Source organism: Manacus candei, unplaced genomic scaffold, assembly GCF_025592945.1.
Source record: "Manacus candei isolate 608988 ecotype Guabito, Panama unplaced genomic scaffold, ASM2559294v1 h1tg000050l, whole genome shotgun sequence".
Lineage (NCBI taxonomy): Eukaryota > Metazoa > Chordata > Aves > Passeriformes > Pipridae > Manacus > Manacus candei.
In genome coordinates this window covers 9,880,716-9,903,239 of record NW_026138098.1, presented here as the reverse complement: position 1 = coordinate 9,903,239, position 22,524 = coordinate 9,880,716, and the positions used below count along the sequence as shown (strand labels likewise).

The 22,524-nt window shown below is 39.7% G+C and overlaps 1 protein-coding gene across 5 annotated transcripts in view; it reads left to right on the top strand.

The window, feature by feature from the left end:
• The first annotated feature begins 10,488 nt into the window (after positions 1-10,488).
• The window catches only part of ACSL5 (acyl-CoA synthetase long chain family member 5), a 43,073-nt gene continuing 31,037 nt past the window's right edge, over positions 10,489-22,524 (top strand). Inside the window, exons 1-2 of one of the 5 annotated variants that reach the window (XM_051799873.1) lie at positions 10,489-10,578; positions 21,018-21,219. The gene's annotated coding sequence lies outside the window, so the exon portion shown is untranslated. Of the gene's footprint in view, positions 10,579-21,009; positions 21,220-22,524 lie in introns of those variants that run through there. The other 4 variants (XM_051799876.1, XM_051799871.1, XM_051799875.1 and 1 more) reach the window with 4 other exon arrangements.

Genomic DNA, 22,524 nt, shown 5'->3' with positions numbered 1-22,524 from the left:
AGGAAAAAATATCTTTTGACTGATTGGACCCCACTGTCCTTTCCTGTAGCATATCACTACAGCCCTGCAAAGGTCAAGTCCAGTGGCTTCAGAGAAATCAGTAATAATTCTTTCAGCCTGGCCGTCAGGCACACAATGGTGAGACATCCTGAGCTCTGTCAGAAGCTGGGTTGCACTCTGAAACACAGAGATCAGCCCTGCTTTCCAATACATATTTCTTCACTTTGTTGTTATAGGGAAAACCTAGTGCACAATAATGTGTACACTTGCTCTTTAAAAGCAACTAGGTTAGATATGTTCCAGTTCTAAAACCTAAGAGAAATGTTAAATTCCACCCTAGGAAGCCCACCTGCAATGCAAACAGCTGCTCTGTGGTGTAGTCCATCTCCAGCCTTCCCAGACTGCTTCCACATCAAGCAGCTTGTGCCTCCTCTTCTACTAAATTTTCTCTGTGTGTAGTTTCATCCACATTAACATCCTTCTCTCACAAACAATCTCTCTCTGAGCATTTACACTCTGTGACACAAAGCATCACTGGAAGGGATCCCACCTACCCTGTTGCAAGACAGTCTGCTCTTCTGTTTACACTCACCTGCTCTTAATTAAAAAAATAACATCAGCATTTTTCTTCTGGGAGCAAGCACATCAACACACCCTAGACACAGATAATCCGGATATATATTATATTAACTTTAATTTAAAATTATAATTAAGCCCCAATGGGTAACACAGACTTATCTGTAACACGGTCCTGAAATGTTTTGAGATTATCTTGCAGGTTTAAATTGCATTCTGCTTTTCTATAAGTACATTCTGCAGAGTCGAAATGATGCAGTACTGCACGACAGGAAGTGGGGCATGTAGATCCTATTCCTTGGTGAGCACTAAAGCTGATGTCTAATGCTAAAGCAAAGTCTAATGCTAAAACAGAAGCCTTATCACTGTGATATGTTTGCCCAGCACTATAAATTTACATGGTGATTAATAAGCACTGATAAGAACATTCTGAGCACTTCTGATTGTCTCCATGCCCAACACTTCTGTGCTAGCACCTTTTAGTGAATACTTCAAGGTACTCTAAAAACAGTAACTGATTCATCTGGAAGATTTCATCTTCCTTTTACAAACCAAGAAAAACTGAGGTAGAAAGAATGACATGAGCAAATCATTGGCACTCATTCCAGTAGAGAGGAATGTTACTAGAACAGAAATATTAATCAAGGAAAAATATGTAGCCTGATCTGATACTGCTGAGAATGAATTGTGAATTGAGAAAACTTGCAAATTTTGCATTTATTTTATCTATATTGGAAAGAGAAATTCTATATATACAGAAAATCAATATAATAAATTCATATATGCAATTTATCATGTATCTGGTGACCCACAGTAACAAATCACAAGCCTACATACCTAACATAAAATAAAACTCAAAGGTTAATCACCTGTAAGGGAGCTTACATCAACAGGTTTTTCCTCACACTTGTGAGAGGTGTGCCACCATGCCTAAGTGGGTGGCAATCCTTACCTTCCATTATGCTTGGACCTCCACACCCCCTCACAGTCAGCCAGACTCGGGATGTTTACCAGTGGGAAGGTCAATAATGCATTTTCAGCTCCTCTTTGGGTGCAGGGCTGATCTCCAAAGTAATCACAGCACTCGGGAATTTCACAGACATAACAGCTATTTCTTTGGTGTGGTTCATCCCACTGTGGACAGGCAGGCTGCTGGACACCATATAACCATCTCCAGTGGTTTATACCTTTAGCAACAAAAAGAGTGCAGCTATTTTGTTGCATATCCTAGATTTGGAGTGCAGCGTGCAAATAAATCTGAACCTTCAATCCTGTAGTGACTATTTTCCAAAAATGTAAAGAAAAGTAGAGGGGGAAAAAAAACCTCAAAAATATTTTGAAGTTACTGTATCAATGGTCCTTCACTGGACTAAACTGAAATTTTATTTAGTATTTTTACCTAGGAGAGATTTTCAACCACTTCACAACTTTCCTTGTCAGATGGGGAAACAAGGTTCTTCCTCACACCCATTAACAGATCATGAAAATGTGTTTGCTAGTAACCTTCCTACAGAGTTATTTTAGCAGAGGTCACTCTCCAAGACCAGCAGAAGAATCAAAATAAAGCTCTGCTATTCCATAACTATTTGCCAGAAATTCCATGACCCTTTGCCAAATTCCATGTGTCTTTAGGATGTTATAGAGGAGGCTGTACAGGTCCCCTTGAAGGGTATCTACAGTAAGCACAACTGCAAAGGATGAGGAACTTCTATGCATTTTATCTTTTTAGCTTATTTTGAGGCTTTTTATATGTAGCAAGATTAATGTGACCGATTTTGCTTTAAGAGACTAGGCAAACATTTGAAATTGGGACAGTATTGACCAGAGATAGAGAAAACCAAACATGAAGTAATTCCTCAGTCATGACACCTGCATCAACCACAGTCAGTACTCAAAAGAAAGCGGACTAGCTTACTATTTGCCTAATTAACATGCCATCTGGTTTCAACTGGATATTAATTGTCTTCATTTCCTGCTCTAAACCAGTGAAGATTGTCATTGTAGGCTGTTAAGCAGCCATTCTTTTCCTTCTCTCCAACAGCCGCATTTGAGTGGTGAACAAACACACATTTCACATGGTCTGCAAAACACTTGATACCTGTTAGGTGAAAGGTACAACCTATTTGTGGTAATAAGCCTTTCACGAGTGAGCAAAACTCTATCCTCATGGCTTGCTTCTCTTGGCCATTTTTTCACACCATGAATTTCTGTTAATTAACATTTATAAAATGTCATTGTCATGTTTGAAAAGAGCAATGCTTTTCTCACTCCCCCAAGTACCTGATAGTTCAGTTCTTATGACTCTTAAATATACTCACTTTTGCAATGTTCATTAAGAAGTCCACAAAGGGGCCTGTGTTTAGGAGGAAAGACATCTAGCCAGAATGTGGAAGCAATTTACTTTGTTGGACTGCGGGCAGATGCAGACAGTTATTTAAGAATCCATTTCCACTATCTTTTATCTTTCATATTTATTTTATTTAATGAATTGCAGAGACACACATCCAACTGCTCTGTCATGTTGTTAAAAATTGGATGTTTTCTTCCCCACAAAAATTTCAGAAAGTAGGAGACAAGCTACAAATAAAATATTTTGAGGGGGAGAAAATATATCAAAACTTGTTAAAATATAGTGTCTTCGTGGAAAATCATCTCTATTTGAGTGAAGAATACTGATAGTGGAAGTTTTCCAGCCACCTATAGAGTATGCTTTTCTAAAATACGCTCCTCTCTCCCAGTTCATCAATGTACACTGAGCCAGCATTCCTAAGAAGACAAGCCACTTAACCAATTAAAGTTGTGGATGAGAGGAACCTGGTCAGCCTCAGCTTCTCTCTGCCTTTGCTGCATGTTAAGCTGGATGTTCTCTCATCAGTTTCTTACATTTTCCTGCTAGAAATTATTTAAAATTCGCAGAGCAAGAAGATTCCAAATTGCACAGTTTTATCCTTCTCAGATGGTTCAGGTGCATGTCAGACTAGCCTGCTAATTACAGAAACCCAAAAGACTGACATTTTACTGCAAGTTTCTTCTTTTTTTTATATAAATATACGATGGTAACAGGCCTGCTCATGGTGAAACCAGCAAATGCAGCTGTGATTCCAGTCCACAATAATTAATTAACAATCACTATCTAGAATTAGCCAGTATTATTCTTCAAGTAGGAAGGAACAAAAACACACCTAGGAACATCACTCTTACATGGACTTTGGGATTCCTTAGTCCCTGGGGAACTGAAAATCACTCACAGGTGCCTCCACTTAAATTTGATTGGAGACAAACTTATTTAAGTATACAAATCTGGGGAAATCATAAATTGGGAAAAGGAAGAAGCATCAAACTTCTTTCTCTGAAGAAAAGGAGCTGTAAAAGGGCTGTCCCTTCAAGTCTTTCCTAGCCCTCTTCCAAAAAATTTAAATACTTACTATATTACCCAGGAGAGTTGAGGGTTACTAGGAACCCATGCTGGTACACTAGGAGAACACTGCTGTTTCTCAGGGCATCTTCCAGGAGGATGTCCAGAAACAATGCCCCTTCTCTGGCATCCAATTAGTAACTCCAATATTTAATCCAATGAATTCCTTGGAAAAGGCTAGAAATTAAGGTTAGCTCACTGCTGGATTGTAAGAGCTTCAATGCATTAGTTTATTTGTTGATTTTGTCCTATTGACCAACAGGTACATAATAAAAAAGTTAAATTAGACTAATTGCATTGCTGCCAAACTTAAACTGTTAGACAACAAAGACAAGTTTTCCATTTAGTAAATCTGCTTAACTTCTACCATAATTGACTGACACCTGAATGACTGCAAGGCTGATGAGGCAGTGAAGAGGCTCATACAGCCACTTCCTTTACAGCTTGTCACAGAACAAACAGAGGCACTGATCAGTACTAAAATTACATAAATTATTTACCACATAGCGAACACTTCTGTATGGTATTTAACCACAGACATGTCTCTGGAAAGCCCAGTGGGCTGCAATTTAGTAAATAAACATGTGTTGCTTGCTGAATATTTGTCTGATGATCAGCTAAATATCTTGTGGTGATGGAAATTAAGTGCTTTGTGGCAGCTGGAAACTGCTACCAATATTTTACCCATTAATAGTCCTGCAGGTAAACTGCCTGGAGGTAATACAAAAAAGGACTTGCTTTTTTATGCAGGAGGACTGTCAGCCACAGGTTTCTCTCTGCTGCACAGAAAAATAATTTCTTCCAGAATATCAAACCAAAATTATCAAGTGATAAAAAAATCTCCATGAAAAGCATTTTGTTGAGTGATGATGGACAGCAGCCTAAACCAGCATAGAAACATCTGCAAACAAGATATCAGGGACAACTAAAGACAAGCAGAAACAGCTTCATTCATCCTCTCATCTTATTTTTCCTCTGTTTTTGTGGAGGAAAACTCATTTTCCAAAATAAATATTTTACTAAAAAGCTATAGAATATTTACTAAAACACTTTATTTTTTTTTCCTGGCAATGTTGTGCTAAAATTCCAAAGTCCATCAATATCTTGGGATTTGGCAGCATTTTCCAATGGCAAAAAGCAACAGTATTAATAACAAAGTTCTTTCTTCCCCCTCTTCACCTTTGTTTTCATACCCAGAATTAATGACAGTATATATAAAAGTCCAGCACCTCACAGCTCTGCCTCCACAATTTTCCCAAGGAAAAGGCACAGGTACAGGCTTTATTTCTGTTACTTCAGTGTCCAGAGAATGGGGGCAGGTGGGGACACCACCTCATTACAGGGGGCATTAAGTAAGGCTGATGAGCAGGGATGGTTTGAGCTCTTCACAAACAGGTGAGTCATGTTTGGCAGCAGAACAGTATATCCCAGAAAAGCTCAGGAGGACCAGGGGAGTCTCCATTCCTGCTCCACTCTGAAAATCAGCAGCCTGGCATGTAGGCACACCTCACCTCACCCTCTTCACAGGCCCAACCCGGGCATCAACCACCTTTCTAACTACAAACCCCCACCACTGTGGCGATCAGTAAAATTAAGTTTCTGCCTTCTCATATTCCATTGATTCGCTATGACCTGGCTCTAAACAGGTGGAGGATACAATTTTCTACCTTCTTTCTGATCTTTTGCTTTTACATGTATTTTGTGTCTTGTGTCACTTTTTCTGCAGTTCAGGAAGGGCAGAACGTCGCTGTTCGCATTTGCACTGTCCTGTTGAAGTACTGAAATGTGCAGTCACATGGAACTATGGAATATCTCAAGTTGGATGGGACCCATAAAGATCATAATGTTATACATGGGAGCGACTTAGGTCAGAGTTCATTATATTCATAGCGTCATATGTGAACATTTTTCTTGTCCCCTCCCCCAGGCAAGAGCAAAATGCTGAATCTATAGTGAGTAGAGCAAAGTCCTCCTCCTGCACAGTTAGGATGCACCAAGCAAACAGGAAAGCAGCACATGCTATCAGCATGGTGCTGGGGCTAAGTACAATGCCAGCAAGAAGCCTGTCAAAAGATCATTTATTTGTGTGTCATTTACCTAGCTAGACTCAATGGCCTGTGCTTGGGCTGTCTATTGCTGCAATATAAATTTATATATCTTTGTAAGGTAACATGACAGAAGATAACATATGCAATTTTAAAATCAAACAATGAGTTTAGAAGCAGCTAACAACGAGTACTGAAGAAGCAGCTTCCAAAAATTGTGCTTGTGCAAGATGCACACAGCAGATTCCTAAAGAGCTCAGATGCAGACTGCTATGAAATGGTCCTGAGTACAGGCATCCTAATTAGAGGCATTCCAAGTGGATCAGATGTCCATTTAGATGCAGAGTTTTGCTCTATGTGGATGAATTGTGTTTTTAAGATACTGGCTACTCTAGATGCAGATGCAACTTGTCTCTGTACCACAGTGTTAGGCACACAGTAATCCTTGCTGAGTGTTCTGACTTGTGCTATGCTACTGAAGTGAGTAACATAATGAAGTCCATAAAATAAAATGCAAATAAGATGGTTGCAGTATTAGTCACAATAGCAGTTTTCAATGTTCACTAATAGCTGCATTCTAGCACGGAGAGGAATATTTCCTGTTTTTAAAGCTTCACACGCTTTCTACAAGAGCTAGTAAGAAATAGAAATCATCCTTTAAACAGCTAACCGTGAGGATGGAGTCCACACAGATTTAGAAACACTACAGTCTTTGGGAATCACCATATAACCTGAAAACTGACTACCTATCACGAAATGTTTATTACACACTTGTATATTAATCATAACTAACTGGGAAGCATTTATTTACAAATATGCATTATAAAATAATCACCACTTGCAACAGTATCCAATTTCTTCATCCCGTAAGAAACAAGTGCTGTCCATTATACTCCTTTCTTACCTCAGCACAGCACTTTCTTACCTCCCTAGTGAAGAAAGGCTGAGTAAAGTTCTGATAGAGTCAAGCTGATTTGTACTTATTTTTGCTCCCTTAATGAATTCCTGCTGACACTTTGCAAGAAAAATAGATTTGACCGACAAAGGAAAATTGTATTTAAACTGAAATTACTTCCCAGAGCAGATGATACGTAATTGAGATTTTCCTGGTGAAGGGTTGCATGTTTGTGTTGTATTTGAGCTTAGCAGCAATGATGATATTAACCGATCTGCTTTTCTACAGAGGTCCACAATTCATTTCCTTAATCCTACACAGCAGCTTCAGGTGAGCTTCCAGGTAACACAGCAGAAGTCCTGTCAGAGGATGTTCATAAAGTACTTCTGCTAATTTCCATAGAGAGGACACAATTTTGAGAGAAGTGTCAGAGAAGGACAACTTCCAGATTTGCTGTTTGTCCATACAGAAACACAGAGATATTTCAATCAGAAGATGAAAGAAAAGTACTCTAGAGATGGTCACAAGAAGATGGCCTTTTATTTTGTGTCAGAAAATAGAAAGCAAAAGTTATTCTGTAGTGCAACTCTGCCCCGTTATAGTCTTCAGTAATCACAATCACCATTGGCCTCTGCCTTTGTCTCATAGGTCAGTTTGGATTTATTGATCTCCCAAGGATTTCAATTGTTTTCATACTTTATAGTGCCATTATCCAGGTCAAAGAGAAATCTTAGGCTATTATCTAATACAGTTGCCATATAGCTGAAAAATTACCGAACCTTGCATAAATCACAAAAGCTGTGATTTTGTGTTTTACAGGACAAATTCATTCACGGAGTAAATTAATTGATATAAGTATTTCCCCAGCTTTTTTGTTAAGTTCTTTAAGAGCAAAGAAGAATGTCAAGAGCAAACAAAAATGTAAATATTAGAGCTCAAATTTGGATCATTCCCATATGTGTTTTGGTAAGTTTAGAATAGTCTTCCAAACCTCAGTTCCAGATACTTTTTCCTTGAGAAAAGCTTGTAAGGGTGATTTTTAACAGCTTTATGTCAGTGATGATATCATAACTGAAGTTAAACATCTGAGTAATGTCTATTGAGTACATTGGGAAATACCCAGCCAATGAAAGCTGTTTAGAAGCATGTAAATTTTAAAGTTTGCAGTTACGGCATAAAAGAGCAAAATTATAGAGAAGAAATATTTCCTGATTTATCTCCATTTTTATTTACAACTACATGGATGAAAGCCCACTTTTCTCAGAAATGTGTGATACTGGTGATGATCACTTCTCCAACCACAGACATGTATGGGCCAGATACTTTTCCTTTCTACTCCCCACCTCCAAAGCTGCCTTCAGATTTCAATGTAAAGCTCTGACATATCAGCTCCAAAAAGTAAAAGCAATTTGCAGATTACTGTTGGCCTGCTGAAATGGCTTTTCCATCAGAGCTGCTATTATATTCACAAATAGAGTTGCAAAATCACTGCTAGCTTCACAGTATAGTTGAGCACTTATGTAACTTGTTCACACGGTGGCAATAATCTCAGAGAAGACCACAAGAAGAAAGCATTCATTACTATCAGTCTGAGCCTTTAATAACAAAACCCATAGATCCAATAACCTTTATGTTAGGAAGAGAATCCTTACTTTCCACAGCTCCACCTGCAATACACCCTTGTCCAGAGAGCAATTTTGTCATAAAGAGCTATTCCATAGACTTTCCACTAAAAGTCTGCCAGTCACCCATATAAAGAGATCAACCAATAAATCTTGCTTTTAAACCCTGTGACTCAATTATCTGGCACCATTCTTTTACCTTCAGCAACAAACAGGAGCCAATATCTTCAGCCATTAGGAAAGTGAAACTGCTCACACCACCTTATTCCCTCTGGCAGGGCTAAGGTTTACTGCTGTTATCCTTGGGCGGGATACAGCCAAGGAAATTCACTCCAGAGCAGAAAATAAGAAGAGTGCTTGGAGGCTTCTCAGAGCTAAAGACACTTTCCTGGTTCACACAGGCAAAGTCTAATGTCCTGCAATTTTATTCAGTAGTTTATGCACTTTACACTTTCACCTATTAAGCAGTGTTATGTCCTATGAAACATCCTGTCTTTTTGATAGTATAAATGCCTTCGCATTTTTTCCTACCCTTTAGATATTAGGAAATGCAACTACTTTTCGATTTTGAAATAAAAAAATAGATGTTCTCCTGACCAGGAAAGTTTTGGAGGATGTTCACACAGAACCTGTTAAGCTTTAGAAAAAGCTATAGTAATGTTTGAGGTTTTTTCCCAGATCTTTAACTTATGTATACATGTCTGACTTTGTCTATCAAAGCATTGCTGTTGTCTATGTTATTGGAATACCTAGATCACACAAAAAATTTCATTGTTTTTGGCCTGACATTGACACTGGAAGGGACTGTATTGAAACTGAAGACCCTGCAGGAGAGTTAAAGGATGCAACAGATGACAGTGATCAAAATTAGAGGACAGAGTTAACTATATGGGATCATGTGTTACCTAAGCAACTCTTATGCAATCAGCAATAGATCATTTTTTCCCTATAATGTATCTCTGTATCAAGATTTATATCCAGGAGATGAACAAGTTTTGCCCTTAAGTAGTCCCTGAGTTAAAAAGAAAAAAAAAGTCATTTGGTTTGGGAAAAGGTCAGTACGAAATGAAAAAAGTAATTGAGCAAACAAAAATGTTGCAAGATGAAAGCTAACCACTCTTCCACAGCAACTCTTCATGCTGTTTGCGCCAACCCTGTGACAGCACTGAACTGCTTATTACTCCCTGCAACCTGAACAGAAGCCCAACAAGGCAGACATGAGCAGGAACAGCTGCATCAGCTGCTCTTGAACAATCTCTGTCTGGACTTGGTAAAAGGGCCATTAAAACACAGCAGCAAGGTCTCTCTGATCATAGAGCCACAGCCCACACTCTTTAAAGAATAACAACCTGCAGCTTGTTATAGGCAACTACTCAAGCTTTTGGCCATGAAAACTGGGGAAGAATTGAGAGGGACTTCCCCCATCCCCCAAACTTTTGTCCATTTAAACAGCAGTCACTTAGATGGATTATCTTAAGATGACTGGAATCAACAATCACAAAGGCTCTCTGGATGAAACGGTAATTCACTTCTCTAATTTTAAACCCAATTTTAAATCTGGACACTGACTCCATTAGAAAAGTTTCGATGTCTGACAAGCATATGGAAACTCTCTACTGTAAAAGTGGATTCACTGAGAAAATCCTTTTGCAAGTTGTTTCCATTGAATGGGGAAAATCCACTTCAGATTTAAATTCTTCACGATATTGAGGTATGGTAATCTGTGCCATTTGCCATACTTGAGGTGATCTTGTAATCACATAAAACATGCCACTAACAGATTAGGAAACTAGAGGGTAGACAGCATCCCATTAAAACAGTATTCTCAGGTTTGTAAGGTTGTGAGTAGGCTGGGTAAATCACTGAGGTGAATGCACTGTATAAAAACAAGTGATTATTGCGTGAGGGTGTAGCTGTCACAGTATAAAAGATGATTGAGTAAGCAGATTGAAGAGCAAAGAGCAAGAAGCTAACAACAGTGCTAAGGAGATCACAGAAACAGCAACTGATATTCTACTGAAAGAGGTGAGTGACTTAAGACAAACCCCCCTAAAAAACTAACAAAAAGGGAAAAAAAGCTGCTTGCTTTGTCCACTTCTTGGGCAAAGGTGCTTAGCTGATGTTAACAACTTCCTGTTGCCACAGAGTTAAGACTTCAATGATACTGTTGATCTCTTCTGCTCTCTCGTGTGTCACAATGTATGTTTTGATCTTTCATAGTAAGCTCATTAAAAGATGCTAGGAGAGTATTTATGTGGAGTATGTTCTCTAGAATATCTAGTTCCATTTACAACTCTTGACTAGCAGCTACTGTATGAATACTTGATTTGTGCATTTGCACTTTTGGGGTGGAGATGGGAAAAAGAAAGGGGAATGGAGATGGGAAAAGAAAAAATTCTAAATTCCTAACTTTTATGACAACTATTTAATACATGGAAATCTGTGAGATAATGAATCAATGTATACTGGTATGTATTTTTGAAGAGCATATGGACTTACTTCAAGACTGGAAGAAAGCAAATAGCACTTCAACCCACAAGGAAAAAAGGAGGATCCCAGGAACAGCATGGATGCTATTTTTTAAAAATTATAAAGTACTACTATGGAATATAAACTATACCACTGACTACATGGAACTAAGTGAAGCCATCAGCTATACTGCCTGGATACACCTCCTCAGATAAACATCATAGATTTGGTTTTTTTCCCTTGGGGTTTTTCTCTATTTTCTTTTAACAAACACAGATTGCAAAATTTGGAGATAATGAGAATATAAGTGAGATGAAATCTATCTGGGTGTTACAGAATTGTTTCCTAATATGTCTTCTTGCAAAAACATAATAAAAAAATGTGCACCATTTTTGAATGAAATAGAAGAAAGTAGGAGAGAGGCAAAGAAAAGGAAAGACAGACTCGTCATTTCCAGCACTTGGCAGAATCTCCAGAGCCCTGGGTTGTCCTCCAGCTGTGTTGGGAGGCTGAAGTCAAATAGTTTCTACAGTAGTTCCTGCTCTATGGGAATAGAGTTCCTGCTCTCCTTACATTTGGTCAACAAGATGGGATCTGGATGTATTACTCTAATAGGAAATACTTAATGATATTACTTACACCAAAGGTTTTACAACAATATGTGAGCGTACAAAATGAAGTGTGTTATGTGACTGCATGTCGGGAGGAAGTCTCGCAATGACCTGCACTACACAGCATGGACTGACACATGAGTGAGCTTGGGATCTCAGCACTCAGAAGAGGACAACAAAGGGTATTACCACAGGACAAGTGTTTTTTGTGGAGTGCATATTGCTTACTATATTCAAGCAGTTTTTAGTCTTTACAAGGTGATTAAACAGAATAATGCCCTTCACATTTTCCTCTGTTATTCAGAATTATCTGCCAAATACTCATCTAATTAATGATCCATTTCTCACTGATGATGCTGATTTGACATTTATAGAATTCACAGCATTTATTGTATGCTCTCGTTATCAGAGGGACAGATTTCCTTACATGATACAGACATGAGCCCAGCTTGAGTGCCACAATTGCCTCAAGGAAGGTTTTAAATTGGATGTTACCAGTTATAAACAGAGATGTGGTATTGCAGGAATATTTTCTAGCATTTGCCTTCCTATTGCATACCTCTACCAGGAAGAACCTTCTTTGGATTGCTACACAGTGAGTCAAAATGCTGTGATTACTGTCATAGCAAATTAATTTAAAGCTACAGGCAGACTGTCAGAGAAGCTCAAAGAAGTCTTGGGGCAAACCATGCTGTGGCAGGTGTTGTGTTTGAAAGGTTAAGAAAGGAGCAGTCTGTGTGCCAAAGAGGCTTAAAAGGTACTCAAGGCAGCAAGAGCTAAAGCCTGAAGTGCCATCCCAGTCATCCCAGACCGGGCCTGACGACACTGTCTGCTTCTGAGTAGTTGAAGTATTGCTCAGGTTGATAGCAACTGCAGCAAATCATATTGCAAAACACCCTAACCCAGCTGGAAAGAGTCAAGACAATGTGCTTCAGCATTTCAGAAAAAATTATGCAATTTGGTTCAGCTAATAATGTTCTCTTGCTTTTTAAGGTTTGAAAGATCCTCAAAGCAAAATAGGGTCCAGCCTTCTGAAACTGCAAGAGACAAAATAAAACTGCTTCCTAAATAGCTGTTATATCTTCTAGAAAGTACTTTCTGGACAGAAACCAGCTATTCATAAGAGAAAACAGCAGACCTGACTGCAAAAAGCCTTTGACAGCAACCACCAAAAGCTCAAGAGTTCAGTACAGATGAAGAGCACTACTTGCCTGGGTTTGCTGTTACGTGCTTATCCTTCTGTCATTTGTTATAATTAACAGACAAACAATCCCCTTTCCCTCCCACTTCCTAGCAGAAAATACCAACTTCATACCAGAAGCAATGTGCTCAAGATCTGGCAGAGGCACAAAGCAATCCATGTCAAAGGCAGGTCTCACCACAAGCGGATGAGAAGACACAGAAGAACGGTGTTAACTCTATGTTAACTTACACAAAAAACTTACACAGAGGCATCAATTTCCCACCTCCTCCCCACCCCAAATTTCCCAGCTTGCTGTCACAAAGCCTCCTGTCATTTTAGCAACTACTGGCAGGAGCATGGGCGTGTCATGAGGATTTCAGAATATTTTACTTTCACAGAGAGTGAGATGAGTGCAATTCGAGATGAGTGCACTGCAATAGCCTGTGAGCTCAGAGGCATAAGAAACACGTCAGAGGGTACAGAGCCCCTGACAAAATCCTCCTGACTCCTCAGAGCAATAGCCTTCTCCCAAAGCACTTCTGCAGACAAGCCTGGAAACAGAACACAGTATTTTTGCATCTACTGGAAAGCAGCAGTCAAACTGGGGTTATACCAAGGATGACAGATGAAAGTCTGAATCACATATTAGGCAAAACCTCCTCCCATGCCAGGACTTCCCACTGAACTTGGGAAGACATTGGTCCAAGCACTGTTATCAAATAACAGAACCCCAGAATCACAAGACTTGGAGGGTGAAGCAAGCAAACCACAGAAACATATACTCCACCTCAGGTTTTGAGCAATCTGGTACAAAAGAGATGAAACATTCTCCTGCTGAACCTGACAGACAAAGGCATAAAATGATTTCTTGGCATTGCAAACACAAACAGCAAAAACAAAAGCCAGGATGAAGTTACCTGAGGACGACTGGTTGGAAATATCTGGCAGCAATCTGGGTGGCTGAGCCCAGCTTCTGGCTGCCATGTGGGTAGGAAGCGTTACAAGGTGCTTGAAATTCCACAACAAGCTCGAAGGTGTCTGGCACATTAACCAAAGCATTGGCAAGGTTTACCAGAGCAAGAGCTATTGCAGCACTAACAGCCAGGAGTCCTCCCTTGGCACTGAAGGGCACACTGAGACCACGCTGTCACCATACCTCAGACACTACACTTTCCTCTTATTCCTCTTTGTATTCTGCTGGCTCCAACATCTTTATCTGTCACCAGATATTAATTAGATAATCCTAATTAATCAGAGCATTTTGGCTTAATTGTTTCAATGGCATCCTGAGTTTGGACTCAATTTATAATTGCAACTCAGGGCAGGTCAGATTTTACAGCTTGTTTTATATTGTTTATCACACTTCAGTTGGCAAGAAAACAACTGGGTATATTGAATGCAGTACAACAGCAATTAAGGATGAGGAAAATGCCACTAGTGAGATTGCCTCAGTGGTGCAGTTGTTCATTTCTCTCTATCTAAGCCAGAACTTGCATCCTGTATAATATAGGAATGCCAGGAGAAAAAAGTCTGGCAGATGATGATGGAGAATGAAAGCAATACTAGTGTTTGTTTATTTGCTTGGGTTTTTCATTTGTTTAGTTTTCAAATATTTCCCTTGGTTCTACACTGAGAACTGAATGAACTCATGCAGCCTTGTGAAGCAATGAACATGCTCCTCAGCCTGTCATCAGACACAATATGCATTTTATGCAAGATGGGTGGTTTAATTTGCTCTCAAACCAAATGCAACCAGAACAGATGAAAAAGTTCCAAATCCTCCAGCAACTTCTGTAAACAACTTCTGATACCATTCAAAGATCCCAGACAAGTAGTAGATGGCTCTTGGTGCCCTCCATGTTGCTCAGGGTATAAGCAGTGTCCTGCAAAAAGGGGCCACCAATGGCTCCTCCAAACACTCACTCACATTTTTTTCTGCCCAAATAGTCTTTGCTCTTCAAACTTTTACACAGTCAATGCCCCACAAGGAGTCCAATGCTACGGGTGACAAAGGTCATGAAACTACCAAGGCAGAATAGGCTGATTCTCTGCTTACAGATGGCATGAATGTGTTTTCTGTTCTCTTGCATTCTGTTTATTCTCTACTTTTTTCCCATTTTCTGTAATTTTTCTCATTTTTAACAAAATTTTCAGCACTGTATTTTCTTCTTTGGACATCAGGACAAAAATCCAGCATGGTTTACTGGAACAGTGACCAAGTCTCATTTTATCTTGTTCATATGAAATATCCCACATGCTCTGAAAAAGATGTAACCCAAATAATCCATGTCTGAGCTTGCCCTGAGGAGGCAGCTGGCAAAGCATGGTCATCTGCCCCACCTATGGCCTGAAATCTTCTAAGAGAAGTTTGCAACATGAGCAGTAGGTCCTCTCTAAATCATTTAGGGCTGGAACACAGGCCTTGAGGTAACACAGCAGAATGTTCACACCGCCTCAGTGGATTGCTGCGTAAGTTCTAACAGCATTTTCAAATGTAAGTAGGTGATTGCAATTCAACCACAAGGTCATAAAAGGTGTAGAATTTAATGTGATGCGTTTTGTCTTGAATTCATTTGCCACTAGAATCATTGCAAGTTTAGGTTCTCTAATCCGTCCCCCACACAATCCAGAATCAGCTATACCATACTTCTGCTGCCATCCTGCCCCAAGAAAAATCCCTGTTCTTGTTACATATTTTTTGCAGATCCTCTCTGCCCAAAACAACATAAATCTGGGAAACTGCTAGCTTAAAACACAGGAAAAGTCCCACTAAACACAATGGACATCCAAGTAAAATGTCTGCACTTAAACGCTCACCATGACAAGTCTGTTTAATGATTTTTCATGACTTCCCACAGGCTAAAGTACCTTTTGACAATCATATTTGCTGTAGCTCAACAAAAAGCATCAGATGCATCCCTTTTGCAAGTCTGTTGCAGTGACTGCAGTGGAAATGCCATAGATGGGCATTAGAGCATGTTACACACCCGTACATCACACACTGATTAATCAGGTAGACAAAGGCATTTACTCACCTCATTCCAAACCCTTATTAAACATGACCCAGAGGTTACAACTTAGCCACAGGAAGTACTGATTGCTTGAATTTGAATATCAATACCTTTTTTCTCAATGTATTTCCCTGAACTGCAACATACACCAAATTTAGTCAGGCAAATGGCTTTTTTAAGGTCAGTAGCTTCAGCTGGTACAAAATTGAATTTGGCATTTTTTTATCTGCACAACCCTGAAAAGCTACACATGCTATTGAAACTACCTCAATCACAGTCCCTACATTTCTGAACCTACTTTTAGGCACCAAAATACAAGTGCCTTCATTATTAATAAGTAATGTCAACAAGACAGGCTTAATTAAAATCTAAATGCACAGTTTAGAGCAATGCCTCTTTTTGTGATCTTACACCACTGTGATGTCAAAGGCCTTCTACAATTTAGCTCCAGTGGTCTGTTTCCACAGATTTCTGAAGAAATACATACAATTACTTAGGAAATTAAAGAACATGCAAATATTGATCAGATATCATAATTCATTGGTCTTTTAAATCTATGCATCTAATGAAGCCCATAGAATTAAATCACAAAAGCATTGGAGACCTTCCTTCTCTCACAACAAGCCGCATCTTGAACTTCTTATACTCAGTCTGGTCTTTAATCTGGACAAAACTAACTCAGACTGAAGCACAGATGAAAAGATTTCAGAAATTACAGGCATTCTGCATTGTTCCAACAACAAGGTATAAGCAGAAGATCTGCTGTATTTTAAAAGGTGGAGCTCTGTATTGGTTTATAATTGCACCTCATCAACATCAATAGCATTATCTCATCCTGAAAGGAAGAAAAAGTCCCTGTATTAGAGAGTTTCTAAATTAGAGATGGACCCCAAATCTCCTCAGAATATAAGAACAAGAACTAAATTTCAAGGCTTATCCTTTGTGTCAAGCACAGGTGAACAGATGAGGTCCAAGACACAACACAAAAAGAACTGTAACAATCTTAGCAAACCACTGTATTTACCACTGCACCATCAAAAGCATGGTACCTTAAAAAAAAAAATGGAATTTTGTTGTTTCAACAAAAGTTTAACCACCTGAAGAAATTACAGCACTGTGATAACACAGAAGTAATCCAAGTGGTCTTTAAACTTTCATCATCTAAATATTACACGTCAGATATTGCTTACTTTGAACATTAGCTCTTTTTTCTTTTATTAGTATGAAGATCCAAAGTCTAAAGTCACTAGGAAAAATTTGCTCAGTTTTTCTGCCTCCAGTTTGAATGGTCAATAGTCAAAGTCTCTGATCATAAACTGCCATGTCTGCTTCTGTTGCCCACATCTTATCCTGGCAGTAGGGGAGGTTAAGTACAGCAAAACATTTAGATTAATGTGTAAGCAGAACAACAGAGCTGAACTATGGAAACCACTGAGCAAATGAATCGCATCTTCAGTTCTTGGAACTTGCTTCAGGATTGGATTTGGAAGTCTGGAGTTGATGCAGAAGACAAGCTCTGCATGGGCAAAACAACAAAATTGCATTGAGCTTCAAAATGTGAGAGGACCTGCAGTCCTGGTGCAAGCTGGTTCTAAGCTCATTTGTATTCACTGTGTCTGCCCACTTCATGTTTCAGTGCCCCCCCGTGTCATTAACCTTCAGAGGAAGAAAAGACCTGATGATTTAATCTATCTACAGACTTTCATCAGAGCCTTGTTGTCACAGGCAGGCAGAATTCATACTGGATGGTCTCCAGTGTTAAGGTGCAATATATGGCATTCAGGGCTTTTAAAATAGGAATGGCATTGCTGCATTGGAGACTATGCAGAGAGAGCTTCATTAGTTTTTCATCTATGAGGGTTATCAGATTAAACAGAAGTGATCAATGCCAAATATTTTTTTGTGTCAGAGCTCAGAAGAATTAGTCTTTTGAGGACAACTTCTGATCCCAAATAGACCAATGTATATACACATTATAACATATTCCATAGTTTCCAGTCAAAATCAGTAGAATTATCTATCATTTGTTATTCTTAGAGTCATCAAGTCAAGATAGAAATCAGATGCTTTTAGCTCCTGCAAAGTAGGGGGTGCCAGCTCATACTGGTATGTATTTAACATTCACAGTTATCCTAAGACCCTGTTTTGTCTGGGTTTAAAACCACAGACACTTACAGGGACACTACTCAAACTTTGCATGAAGAGAAGAGAATGCAGGATTGTCAATGGCAATACAGAAACAGTAGATTCACTCAGATCTTTCAGTTTTATGCAGCAGCCATATCCAGTAACAACAGTAGTGTGCAGCCATTCTCAGGCACCACAGCACAACGCAAATATTCAGACGTGCATTTTCCTTAACTGATCAAAGCAGTTTAGCTACACACCCATCCTTTGCATACAAATGCTTTAACACAGTAAGAATGACTTATAATATCCTGTCACCAAATTTTACTACTGTAAGTGTAATTATTTAGGCTAAAGGGTTAGAGTTTGTTTTGTGTTTATCATTCAACAGCCTATTGCATTTGAGTAAATTGCACAAGACCAATAAAAAAAAAAAACCTTCTTATATAGTACCTAGAAGTGATTAAATGGCAGCTTTATATGGTAATGACCTTTAGCTCCACTCTTTCACAGCTCAGACTGGTTGCACAACCTCAGCAAGAATCACTTTAAATCAGTATTCAGGGATACCCCACAGTTACATGTTCATTGGCAGGTATCTAAAATATGCCTCTGAATCCTGCTTTCAGTAGTGGAGCTGGAAGAAACATTCCATTCAATTTCTTTTGCTTCCTTTTGGTGCCTTTCTTCATCATTCAAGTGTCACCTGAATTGCACAAGGTGCAAATGATTACATTTGAAAGATGTGTTAATCTGACTGCTGATCCTTTAGATAGAACAGAAAATGGATCTAAACAGAGAAGGGAAACTATTGAGCTTTCTATCACCTACAAAAACTAGCAAAAGAAAAATTTTATTCTTACCTGCATGAAAACCCCATGCATGCAGACACTTCTGTCAAAAAGTAATAATTTGAATAAATATTTTGAGTCATAACCTGCTCAGACACTTCAAAAATGACTAGCCTTATACAATTCATAGAGCCCCTGCTAACCTACAGAGAATTCACCATATCATTTGTCATCCATTTTCTTCATAATTCAGTCTTGAGGGGAAAAATGACCATTTTCATGAACTGAAACAATTTTTTTCCAATCTTTTGGAAGAAACCTATGTGTGTAGGTCTGCCTTGAGCTCCTCTTTTTCAGAGTTGGGACATAGGTGATGCTTCCACAGCTGATCTAGGCTATTTTATGTCATTGGTCCTGCGCTTTGGTCACTGAGATCACAAACTACAGCATCACTCGTTCAGAAACAAGGAATACAGATAATGTACACAGACAGGCCTCCACTACAGAACATAAGCCCACATGTCTTCTAGGGCTTGTGAACATGTGTTCTCACACCTGCTTTCAAAACAAGTTGATAAACGGTTACCCACCATTCAGCAGGACTTCTGATCAAGAGCCCAGCCTGCCAGACTCAGGGACAACACACTCACTGCTCCAAGTGGGTCAGGTCTCCCAGAACAGTTTTTGACTGTGAACTAATCAATAGTCTTCATTCATCAGGAAGAAACTATATAGGTGAGAGGTGACAAAACACCACAACTTGGATTAATTTGCTGTTCAAAAGAGGTAAAATGCCATATATTTCACGTACCAGGGAGCAAGGGCGGAGAAGGAAACTCAGTCACACCTACACATACAGCTAGCACAGGTAATTGGCTTTGTTCCCTCCAAAAGTGACTCTGCTCCACTTCCCCGCCTTCCCCCCGCCCCCCCACTGGCATATAAAATGCATCCAGGAGCCAAAACTACGGATAGTGTCAGTCACTTTAGCCCTTTTGAGATGAGGCAATATCCACCTAGGCTGAAGGGGGACCTGCCCAGCTACTAATTATTAGTATCTGTTGCATATCTCATAACAGCATTGACTCAACTGCTTTGTTTCCCATATGCAAGATGCACCACAGATAGAAGTCAAGAGACTTGCACACTGGTATTATCTCTTTACACCAAGTTTGGAACCATCTCATTCATTTTCTTTCATCCTCTTTAAAATGACATTTTCTAAAAACTTAAAGGAGGTTGCAACCAGAAGGTCTAGCATGAGAATTTGTGTTGGCACAGGTGCTTCAATTTTTATTCATGCCCACTGATACAGGCAGGTTCCCCAGCCCAATCAAGAATACTTAAGGTCCTAAGTGAAAAGTGTTAGTATTGGTTTACTCTTCATACAGGAGTCGAATTCCAGCACCAGACAAACCAGACCCAAATCAACAAAAGCTTCATGATCCTGATCAGTTCTGACACTATTAAGTGAGTGCTGAAAGGACTTTGCTATTTAGCCTTATCTTTTGGATCATGAGGAGAAAACATCTTCCAAAGATCACATCCACAGTCTTTGGAAGTGAAGCCAGGAAGCTCCACCTGCCAGCCTAGCCTGCATTCCTCACCTCACAGATGGGTCTTTCTCAAGCAGCATTAAGCATAGCTGCTATCTTATTCCCATTTCAGAGATGGAGGAAGGCAAAAAAAAAAAACAAAACAAAACAAAAAACCAAAAAACACACAGTTGCTAAATCAACACAAGAAATCTCTCACAAAACAGGCTTGGCCTACTTGCCTGTCCAGCAAGTGCAATACCTTTTGCACAATTTCAAAACAGAAGGTGCATCATGGTAAAATGACCAACCCCCCATACATCCCAGTGGTGCTGAGAGCCCCTACCATAAAGGAGTGGGCTACTTCACAGACCACTTGAGCTGCAAAGGAAACCCAGACCTCAGCGTTTGGACATGTTAAGGAGAGGCCCCTACACAAAGTATTTGGTGAAAAGTATCAGAATATGTTTGCTTGCTCAAAGTGCAATCTAAGAGGCACGTTTTCTCAGTGGAATAAGATTTACGCAGTGCCCCACGCACACTGAGGAAATGAGAGTCCTATTAAAATCCCAAGTGCGCAGCTTTCGCAGGGCTGGGGTGAGCTTTCACAACGTGCTGCTCTCCTCTAGCGCTGTTGCGCAAGAGCTGTATGTTTAACATTTCTAACCAGCTAAAATTGCTCTTTATATTTGATCAGGAATAATTTTTTTTTTACCTTTGAACCTGTTGCAAGGCAGGTTCAAAGGTTACCCGGGTGCAGTGTCGCCTGTTTATTAAAGCCACACACTGATGATTCGGGGCTTAGTCCTGCCCCAGGAGCTGGGGAAGCACCACGGGAGCTGGGGAAGGACCAACCCTTGAACACCCACTTGGAGTTGTAAAGCAGCGAAGGAAGCAAACTGTACCAGCCCCTTCACCCTCCTCCAGCACTCAAGGAAGGTAAGCAAATCCCTCCTGATCACAGCCTGTGTTTCTCAAGGACTCAGCTTCCTGCTCCTGCAGAGTAGTACTGCAAGTGGGATAATACCCTTAATTTGCTTCAATACCTGGATCCAATGCACCTTTCTTATCACCCTGTGCTCTGTTAAAGGCAACAGCTGTGTGATTGGCTGTAGGTTTTCAAAGCAGCAAGTCTGGGCTCAGGGGTGGCATACAGAGAAATCACAACCTGAGCGAAAACAGCTACCTGCACACTCCCCTTTGCTATAGACTGGCTGGAACTGGAAACCTGCCTACTGTCCAGGCTGAAGCCATTTTCTTATCAGTTTGTTAGTTATGCCTATTTAAAGATACAGTGTACAGAGTATCAGTGCCAGGGTCCCATTCAGACTAATGTTTAAAACAGAGTTCCAAAAATACAAGAATCATTTGTTTTCACACCATCACGGGCAGTAAAAACTTGTTATATCCTAGATTGTTTATATGTACAAGTTTATTGGCAACATTTACTACAATAAGACCTTAACCCCTAACTCCAGTTAGAAGCTGGCTATAATGCCTTTTCTAGTGTTTTAAATGCACAGATCTTAGAGTATTGCACACCAGACTGTTGCCATCACCTTAGTACAACTGCTTTTTGTAGCTACAGAGATGGAGCTTTCTCCAAGCTCTTGCTTGTGTACAGAGCTGCAGCTTGTGTACAGACCTGTAACAAAGGAGAGGGCAGCAGAGACAAAGATTAACCTGAAATCAAGCTGCAAGTAAGAGAACTTGCAAAAAGCATGCTGCTCTTCCAAGCCTATAATTCTTTCCATACTACCTTTCATAAGGAACTCACTTGTGCTCTGAGAAGATCATTTATGTCCCAGTGCAGTTACTGTGCTTTACAAAAGCCAGACACTGCCCTCAAAAAGCAGAGCAGAGCCATAAAGAACGATTATTTTTACAGCATTAAGAAAACAAACCGGAATTCAAAAATCATTCAAATAAAGTGAGCTCACAATTCCCACGGACTCACAAAATTTAAATCCAAGTTTTGAAGTGACAACAGAGAAAACCGTACCCAGAGACAACGCTTCCCCTTCATTTATTTACATCCTCTGCTATTTGTCATATGTAGAAAGCCTGTTTTGGCATCTTTGGATAGCAAAAGCTCGTGTTGTGCCATGACCTTAAGGTTTATTACAAAAGCTCATCTTATTCATCCTTTATGCAAAACTTTTGTGACAGTGACAACAGAAATGAAACAACCTGAATTCTGTATACACGTACCCTACGTAGTGCTCATCTTAGTTTGCTAACGGG